Source organism: Mus pahari, chromosome 1 (genome assembly GCF_900095145.1).
Source record: "Mus pahari chromosome 1, PAHARI_EIJ_v1.1, whole genome shotgun sequence".
Lineage (NCBI taxonomy): Eukaryota > Metazoa > Chordata > Mammalia > Rodentia > Muridae > Mus > Mus pahari.
This window is the reverse complement of record NC_034590.1, coordinates 10,647,668-10,656,948: the sequence shown is the minus strand read 5'-3', so window position 1 is coordinate 10,656,948 and position 9,281 is coordinate 10,647,668. Positions and strand designations below refer to the sequence as shown.

Below are 9,281 nucleotides of genomic sequence, written 5' to 3'. Positions count from 1 at the left end.
AAGCTCCTTTCTCTGTGATAACTCCAGTTGTGTCAAGTTGACACAAAGCTAGCCAGTACAAGTGCCTTTTGGGCCAAAGCTGTCACTTCTCTTCTTCTGAATCTGTCTGTGGTTTTGCAGACCAGTGCTATCAAATCCATGGGAAATTCTCCTTCTTTAATTGAAATGTGGACCCTCAGACTGAGTGAAATGCCATCTATCATGAGGACTTTCCCTTACCCCATATGATGATTCCATAGGAATGGTAGTTAGGGCGTTGTAAAAGAGGTCACCCTGAGTACCTAGCCAGTGGCTCCAGCACCTCAGTGGATGAGCATCCTAGCTGGCTCGCTGGGCTATGTCTCGTGAACCGAGCACTCTGGTGGGTGACATCGTCAGGGTGGGGAGGGAACACATTTGTGATGCAGAGTGAGAAACTTCGTGAGCTAACTGGGCCACTGTTCTGGACTTGGTTCAGCAGAGATGATGGATGCCAAACATGGCATCCTTAATTTGCACTGGGGCACAATCCTGTCAGGGACTCAACACTGTCTCCTCCTCTGTCAATGAACAGACTTGGCCACTTGAAATGTGTATGGGAGTTTGGTCTACTGTAGGGAGCAGCATAGAGAGAAGTGAGAAGGACTTTCTGGGTTCTCTGGGTTAAGGATGCCAAGGAGGAGCGAGAGCCTTCTCTGCTCTATTTCTTCTCCTGTCCTATCTGGAGAAGAGATGGCTAGCAGCCCTGCCTCCTCCTCTTCTGCAGGTGGTGTCTCCCCCCACTCGAAACAAGCTGAGCAGATTTGGCTCATCACTGCAAAGGTCACACAAGCTCCCGTTTGGCAAGTTGCTCAAAGAATTGGGGCAGTGGGGCTAGCAAATATGTCTGGCTTCCAAAAAGCTCAGCAAGATGCCCCTAGATGGGGGCTGATTGAATATCTTCTTGAAGACTGTTTGTCATTTTAAGTTTCTAACAGCACTTATTTTTACAGTTCCTGAATGCCACGGCTTTAAGAACATCCGACACCCAAGACGGAACTCTGTGGCTTTAAGACTTTCCTGGTAAGGACCAACATCATTTTGCAGCTTTATAGTTTGTTGAAAGGCGGGGGATGTCTGTCTATGAGTCTGGGAAAATACAGGCTGCCTTTTCTCAGGGAGGGGGTTGTCACAGGCTTCTGTGCTGAGACAGAATCCTTAAGTGAACTCTCCTGTCTGTATTCAGGTGGTTGTAGTGGACTGCGGAAGGTGGCCTGGGATTCAGGTCTTCTGGGTGGGATGAACGTATGTATTCAGCAGACATGCCCCTGGGGCGCACGTGGAGTCACCAGCCAAGCAGAGTCCAGTAAGGACCATTTCATTCACTGTTATGAGGCATCTGAGCTATGGCAATTTGGGACTAGTGAGCTGGGGCTGCTGGAAGCCAAGCGACCCTGTGTGTGTGCCACCTGTAGTCACTTCCCCTGACACTCCTATGTAAGTTGGGGGACATCTGTCCCAGAGAAGTGTCATCCCTGTCATCTCAGTCCCAAGACGCCATGCTCTAAGACACTCAGAACTGGAGTGTTTCCCCTACACAGAAGCTCATACAAACTTGTATAATGCAGAAGAATGTCGCCGCCCAGGATGCTCGTGCTGGCCCCATTTAAGGTGGCCCCAGGATTTCTAATTAGTCCAGCCCACCTTCTTCTGGCCATGCACCTCTGAGGTCACTCTATAAACCAAGGGAAATTGATAGTGGAATTATGCACTCAAAAATTAATTTTATATTGTACTGAATGTATGTATTTCTTATTGTGACTTTATCTCATTGGGGGAAAGTGCTTACTTCTGATTTTGTGGATATTACTGACCGTGGATTACTTTTATTTTGGTTTTTACACAACAGTTATATTAGAAATTTGCTGTTTTATTCTTACCTTCTTAGTAAAAATCCTTTTATCACACAATGGGTAATTTATATCCATTACCAGGCCTTTCAATCCTTTTCAGCGGGCTGTCAGTGCCGTTGGCACAGTAATGATTAATGTGATCTAATAATAGTGTGCCATTATATTACCTTAGTAAAACATGTACCAACATCCTATTCGGATCTACCAAATTCATAGCTTCCTATAATATTTTTGTTGAAAGACAGGATTACTATTTTTCAAAGCTGATTTTTTTCCCCTTTAACATATTTAATGAAATTCACAATTCTTTGCCTTAGTAATCCAGGGCATGTGATTGGACGTGACGGGCGAATTCCGGGTCTGTAGGCACCGTTGTGATTTGTCAGTTGAAAGCGTGACAGTCCCAGTGATCTGCCGGGAAGATTAGTTTGTTTTTGTCGGGTTGGGGCTGCTTTGCCTTGAAGAAGTAGAAAAGGAACAACACACATTGGCAGGTCTCTGGTTCCTTCCGATTTCAATAAAGAAAGTGTTTTAGGTCAGAAGACAGAAGACTATGCAATTTGGTTCTGAGCTGCTTTTCTTTCCTGCTATTTGGTCCCCTCTTTTATCACCTGCTCCTGTCTGCTGGCAGACGGGAGAGGTGGCAAAGTCAGAAGAAGTAACATCAGACAAATGTCCCAGGATGCTCTTCTCAAGACCCCTGTCTATACCTCTACCCATGACCAAACCCCTTTAGGTCTGACATGAGGCTTCTCGGACTTGGTGCTATTAACATCTTGAACTAGATCATTTCAAACGGTAGGAGGCTGTCCCTACAGCAGAATATTTCACAGCGTCCCTGGTCTTGTCCTGACGCGAGCACAAGCCTTTCCCTCACTGGAACAACCAAGACATATCCAGAAATGTCCTCATGTTCCCTGGGAATCCAATCAGGTTTTATTGGATGCCATCTACCTCATGTGGTTGACACATAAACAGAACCCTGTGAGTGTTTGGGGACTCCAGAGGGGACTCTTTAGCCTCAGGTGTCTCTTATCTATCTTTGACTCTGGGAAAAGGGACGCATAGATGGTAGACCTGGAGCGTCCTTTGCTTGGCTGAAATACAGCTCTCTTTCTTCTCTCTCCTGCCTGCTCTCCAGAGAGCCAGACCAGAGCAAAGGCCTGAATCTTTAGCTTCCTCCACTCAAATCCCATAATAATCACGCTCATGATTGATAACGTTCCACCTTTTCAAAGGACTTTAAAGTCTGTGTCAACCAAGGATGACATTATTGTAGTGTCGGGGAGAGATGTAGTCAAACAATTACACACTCAAATCCAAGTGAGAAGGGCTGTCCTTCTATCCTGGATGCCTTTGTGATGGGGTTTGAGGCAGCATTTTTACCCACCCCCTCTCCCATTAATCCTCACCCCCAGTCCCACTCCAGCCCCCCCACAAAGCCTCAGCAGGAAAATAAATGGGAAGAAACAGGCTTTGTCCCTTGAACTACTCAGCTTGAAAAGTTGCTTGAATATTGGGGTTGTTTAGGACTGGAGGTGGGAGAGAGAAAGAGAGAGAGAGAAAAAGAGAGAGAGAGAGAGAGAGAGAGAGAGAGAGAGAGAGAGAGAGAGAGAGAGAGAAGAGTCAGTCTTATTTTTGATTCAGAACAAGAATTACTACTGCAACATTGACTCGAAATATGCAATCAACTGAAATCAGGAAAGTATTTTGAATACAAAATTTATATTGAAATACTCAAATCTTGATACGTGTGCACTCACATACATGTATATATTTAAATCAAGGCTCGGGAAGATGAGGAGTAAAGCTTTTGTCAGAAAAACACTGCTGCAATATTTACCCTCAGACGATTCCACATCATTGGAGTGTATTTCTGTACCATTAACACTTTCCATATGAGACATCCTTGCTTGTTTTAACAACAAATGAGCAAATGGAGCTAATTTACCTTTGTGTTAGGAAGATTTCAAATGCATTATGATATCTGAAATCTTTACCCATTTCTGGTCTGTCTCCCATCCCAAAGGGTAAAACTGATGACGGTAAGGGTATTTTGTGTGTTGTTCAATGTTATTTCTCTAGTTCTTGGAATGGTACTTGGTAAATAGTATTTTTTCATTAAAAAATATTTTATATATTTATTTTTACACATATGAATGCTTTATCTGTATACCTACATGCCAGAAGAGGACATCGGATCACACTGTAGATGGTTGTAAGGCGCCATGTGACTGCTGGGAATTGAACTCAGGACCTCTGGAAGTGCTCTTAACCACTGAGCTATCTCTCTAGCCTCCATATTATGTTCTTAATTGTGGAAAATGGATGGTGGCTAGATAGATAGATACATAGATGGATGGATGATGCTTAGGTGAATGAATGGATGTTTATATGGATGGATGACTAGATAGATGGATGCTTAAGTGAATGAATGGAGGGGTGGGCAAACAGATGTGTAGATGGTGGATGTATAGAAGGACAGATGGATGGGTGGGTGAATGTTAGGTAGATGAATAGGCAGATAAATAGATGAACAGATGGATAGATAGATAGATAGATGGATGACTAGGTAGATGGATACATGAGTGGTAAATATATGAATGGGTGGGAAGGAGAATGGATGAACAGAGGGATGGGAAGCTATGCACATGGGTAGATGAATGAATGATGAATGGATTGATAGGTGGGTCCATGAGATATTGTTTCAAGTCTCAACATAAATTTGATATGATAACAGTGAGCTTTGGTCCGAATGAAATACACTTTTTACCATTTTTTAACACTTGGCCTCTTAACCTCTTAAACATTATTTTTTTAAACTTCAAAATGGGCAGTCAGACTTTTTTCTTTGTTTGTTTTGAGATAGGGTTTCTCTGTGTAGCCCTGGATGACCTGAAACTCAATTTGTAGACCAGGCCTCTAACTCAGAGATCTGCTCGCCTCTGCCTCCTGAGTGCTGGGATTAAAGGCATGCGCCATCACCCCTGGGTCATCCAGGAATTCTTATTACCTCTTCGTTTAAATTATTTTTTCCAAGTAAAGGAAAATATTTTTAAGAGTATGTAAGGCAACCTCTGTAAGTGGAAAGATATGTTGTTGCAAGAAAAACAAAACAACATATGTGAAGATCTCCAAGATCACATGTACATCACTATGCTGAAGGATATGTACTAGAGAGAATGAATGGATACAGGGAATGCTAGATAGGTGGATGGGTCAGTGGATGGGTAAATGGATGAATAGCTCAAGTAGGTGCAGGTGATGTGTTTCAAAGAGTAGGTAGTTCATGAGGTTCAGAAGACTGTGCACATGTGTGATGTCTGTCTCCTGGCTAAGACTATAACTGTGTGTGTTCCATATTTGTAGAGGCTATTGATGTCTCCTTGCAATTTACTCTGCTTCATTTCCTTGGACTGGTCAACCAACCCTGTAGAGTCAAGCCATCTTCAGGATGGATTGATAGTCTTACGGTAGATTCTCAAGTTCTGGTTCAGTGGGGTCGATGACCTCACACACTAGGAGGCGTCATCCCAGTGATGAGAATGGCCCAGGTCTCCTCATGGGTGGGTGACCGTCAAGTTATTATACTTGATGCTCATTGGAGCATCCGAGAGAATGTAACAAAGTTCTCACAGAAGGAGAGTTCCAGCACAAATGGGTGAATTTGGGAATCATATTTTCTGGACCAGGACACTAGCTCTACCGCTCATTGGCTGCAGGACCTGTATCAAGTGGCTTATACTTCCATTTTCTCATCTCTACATTGGGAAGAACACTGATGTCCTGCCGTGGATTATACTATGCCATGGTCTTAACACAACATCTAGCTCAACCTAGGCAGTGACGGTGTGAAGCATCCATTGTTTTTGCTTTCTCTGCTTGGTCATCTCTGCATTTTTTTTCTGGTTTAAATAAGAATAACGAAACTTCTAAACCATTTCTGAAAAATTAAGCCCTTTCTGGCTCCCATCAAATATAGGATCCCCAGGATATTAGCAGGCATGTGGTCTCCCTAACACCCTTGGGAACCTTGGTTAGTAAGTTCAGAGGATGTCAGGAAGGGTGGTGAGTTCCTTAAACCAGCTTTCCCATCCAGATCCTTTGTGAGGGAGCATTGTTGACACACCACTGGGGGTTTGGGATTTGTTGGCTGCTGGGGGAGTGAATTCCTGGGATGGAAGCCACGTGGTCCTCATCACAGTGGGTGAGTTGTCCCTGCTTTTGGGAGGGAGGGGAAGTCCTGGAGCTTGGCTCCTGTAACTGCGTGTGAGCACGTCTGCTCCACTCCACATCACAGCCCCACTTTCATATTTTTAGCTGCCACTGAAATCTCACATTTTGCTTTTCGTTTATTATGTATGCAAGTATCTTGCTGATAAATTACATGTATAATTGTACCATCGTAACCACTGCTAGTCAGCGACAACGTATAATTAAACTCACCCTTGTAGTCATTGAACTTCTCTGTCCCTGACAAGATCATTGACCACCCCAGGCAGGGTGCACCTCCATGAGGAGCCATGGAAACGCCAGGGTGGTTGAATCGACCTCCCACCTCTGGCCCATAGGGCACTCTGGTGCAACCCCCATGCTGGTAAGCATGCATGGGCAGAGTGACTCTGGACCTCCTGGGCAGGACAGAGGTGCAAACTGCAGGGCCAGGCATGTTCTCTGTGTCTGTGTGTATGGCCAGCTCACCCAGCGCCTCTGCTTCACAGACGTACTAACGTCTTAGAATGATCTTTTCTGGACACTGATCACTCTCCTCACAGATAGCCCTGACAACTTTCTACTTCTTTCCTTTCAGGGGGGTGTGTTCTGGGCCCGTCTTCGGCCCCTGGGCCTAGCACTGGTTCATTGTAGCACAAGGTTCATGCAGGACTTACTGTCTATCTGCTTGATCATTTTTTAATGTTTAAAAACTGTGGTGGAAAATACATAACAGAAAAGGTTCCCGTTTTGTGATCCATTGGCTTATTTGTCTGTTTGTTTATTTTTAAGGCAAGATCTCACTCTGTAGCTCTGGTTGGCACAGTACTGGCTACATTGACCAGGGTGGCCTCAAACTCACAGAGATCCACTTGCCTTTGCCTCCCCGGGGCTGGAGTGAAAGGCTTGTGTGACCATGCCCGGCTTCCACTGGGATTATTTTAAAGCATTTGATTTAGTGGTATCAAACACTGTTCCAACCACTCCCACAACCTACCTCCAGAACTTTTTGATTTTGATGACTAAGTGCTGACAAAGTACAGGGGTGGGGGTGGGGGTCTCCCTAATTATAAACACAAAGGGGTTCTCTGACTCTTCAACATCAAGTATTTACTATTCTACTGCAGATGTAGCCCTGGTGTTGCTCATCCCTCAGTGAACACTCAGGTTGGTCCCAGATCATGGCTCTTATGAGTCATGCTGCAACGTGGTTGTGTTTCACTTGGACTTTTAGCCAAAGGTAGAGTTACTGGGTTATATGATAATTATATTTTCAACTGTTTAGGGAATGGCCCATGTAGTTCCTGTGCAGCTGCACTATTTTACATTGTCACCAACAAAACATAAGGGTCCCAGTTTTGCCTGTCTTTGCTAAAAGTTGTTACTTTTCAACCTATTAAGAAATCTCAGCGTATATGACAATTGCATGCAATTCAAATGTCAGTGTATCAATAAAGTTTTATTGGCACAAATTCACATTTCAGTGTTCTATCAATGCAGCTTTACTGACCAGAAGACTCAGGGATTCATTGTCATCTCACCTATGGCTGCTCTCCCCACCGTGGCAGAGATGGGTAGTTGGGAAAGAGACTGTGGCCTGTGGAGACAGACAGTACACCCGAAACATAACTGACTACTTGAGAGAAGTCCCCAGCCTTCCCCTGCAATGGATGGCTCACTATGCACTGCTCAAGTTTAAACACTATCATTCAAAAATTGCTTTTGATTTTCAACATTATTATTCAAAAGGTACTTTTCTAGGGAATTTTCAATTTTGTAATTAGCTGTTTTTTGGTTTTTTTCTTTTTTTTTAAGTTAGTAGTGGCATATGGCTTTAAACTCAGCAGTTGGGAGTCAGAGGCAGGTGGATCGCTGTGAGTTCTAGGCCAGCCTGGTCAATAAAACAAGTTCCAGGACAGCCAGGGTTGTTATACAGAGAAACCCTGTCTCAAAAACCATTTTTTTCACACAATATGTTTTGATCAGTTTCTTTCCCCTCTCCCACGTCTTCCCAGATCCTCTTTGCCCTTCCTACCCCAGCATTGTTCTCTCTTAAAAAAAAAATCAAATCAAAACAGAAACACTGAGAGTAAAACAAAACACAGAATCCAGATTTGTGATGTTCGACTACGCCTGGGGCAGAGCCTGTCCGCGCCTGGGGTGGGGCCTGTCCAGGGAGCACTTGCTATATCCACTGCCATTCCATTTAAGAACACTGATTTTCCTTCCCTGGCGGCTGTCCGTTGTAGACAACCTCTTGGTGGAGCATGAGACTTTGTTCCTAATTCCTCTTTTCCCTGCTGGGAATTTTTTTCCAACATGAGCGTGTGCAGACCCTGTGCGTGCGACCAGTCTCTGTGAGTTCAGATGCTTGTCAACCCCGCTGTGTCTGAAAATGCTGTTCCCTAAAGCTGCGCACCACCTCTACTCTTGCAGACTTTCTGTCCCCTCTTCCACATAGACCTCTGAGGCTTGAGCAGAGGGATTTGATAAAAGTGCCTCGTTTGGGGTCCCAGGGAGGTCTCTCACTCTCTGTACATTGTTCAGCTGTGGATCTCTTATTATTTCCCATCTACTGCAAGGAGAAGTTTCTCTTCTGAGGGCCGAATGATGCACCGATCTATGAGTACAGCAGTGTGCCAGTAGGAGTCATTCTATTTATTTATGTAGGCAGGATATCGTTTTAGAGCTTGAGTTAGCTTTAAACTCACCAACTCTAAACTTCCTGCCTCAGGTTCTTGGAGAGACTTATTTTTGTTTTTAATCCTAATATCAGAAAAATATATATGTATACACACACACATTATGATGTTGTTGGGAGAGAGAAAGAGGGAGGGAGAGAGATCTCAGAGGGAGCATATTTGTGCCATTGTTGGAATGAGCTCAGGGATGACAGACAGGCACTGTCCCAGGCCCTAGTCCTATTATGGACCTTCCTGTTCTTTTGTGGATTCTCAAGCCTGTCCTGTGCCCTCCTTGTTCTAGCTCCACTGAGGGAGCTGGCACTGGGGTGCAGGCCTGCCTACCACTCAGTATTTCCTCCTGGCCAGAAGGGATGCTGGACAAGCTAGCAACTTCTCGCTGAGAAAAGTGACTTCTTTCCATAACTGGGGAAGAAAAAGCCAGGGACATGTGAAGACGCTTCCTGACATGTCTGGGTCTTTGGGATTATGCTTTGATTCAGATGAGTCCTTGCTA

The 9,281-nt window shown here is 44.4% G+C and overlaps 1 protein-coding gene across 3 annotated transcripts in view; it reads left to right on the top strand.

The window, feature by feature from the left end:
- Nucleotides 1–9,281, top strand: part of Znf536 (zinc finger protein 536) — a 461,189-nt gene that overhangs the window by 60,080 nt on the left and 391,828 nt on the right. For all 3 annotated transcript variants that reach the window (XM_029541285.1, XM_021206197.2, XM_029541295.1), the window contains exon 2: nucleotides 972–1,041. The gene's annotated coding sequence lies outside the window, so the exon portion shown is untranslated. The remainder of the gene's footprint in view (nucleotides 1–971; nucleotides 1,042–9,281) is intronic.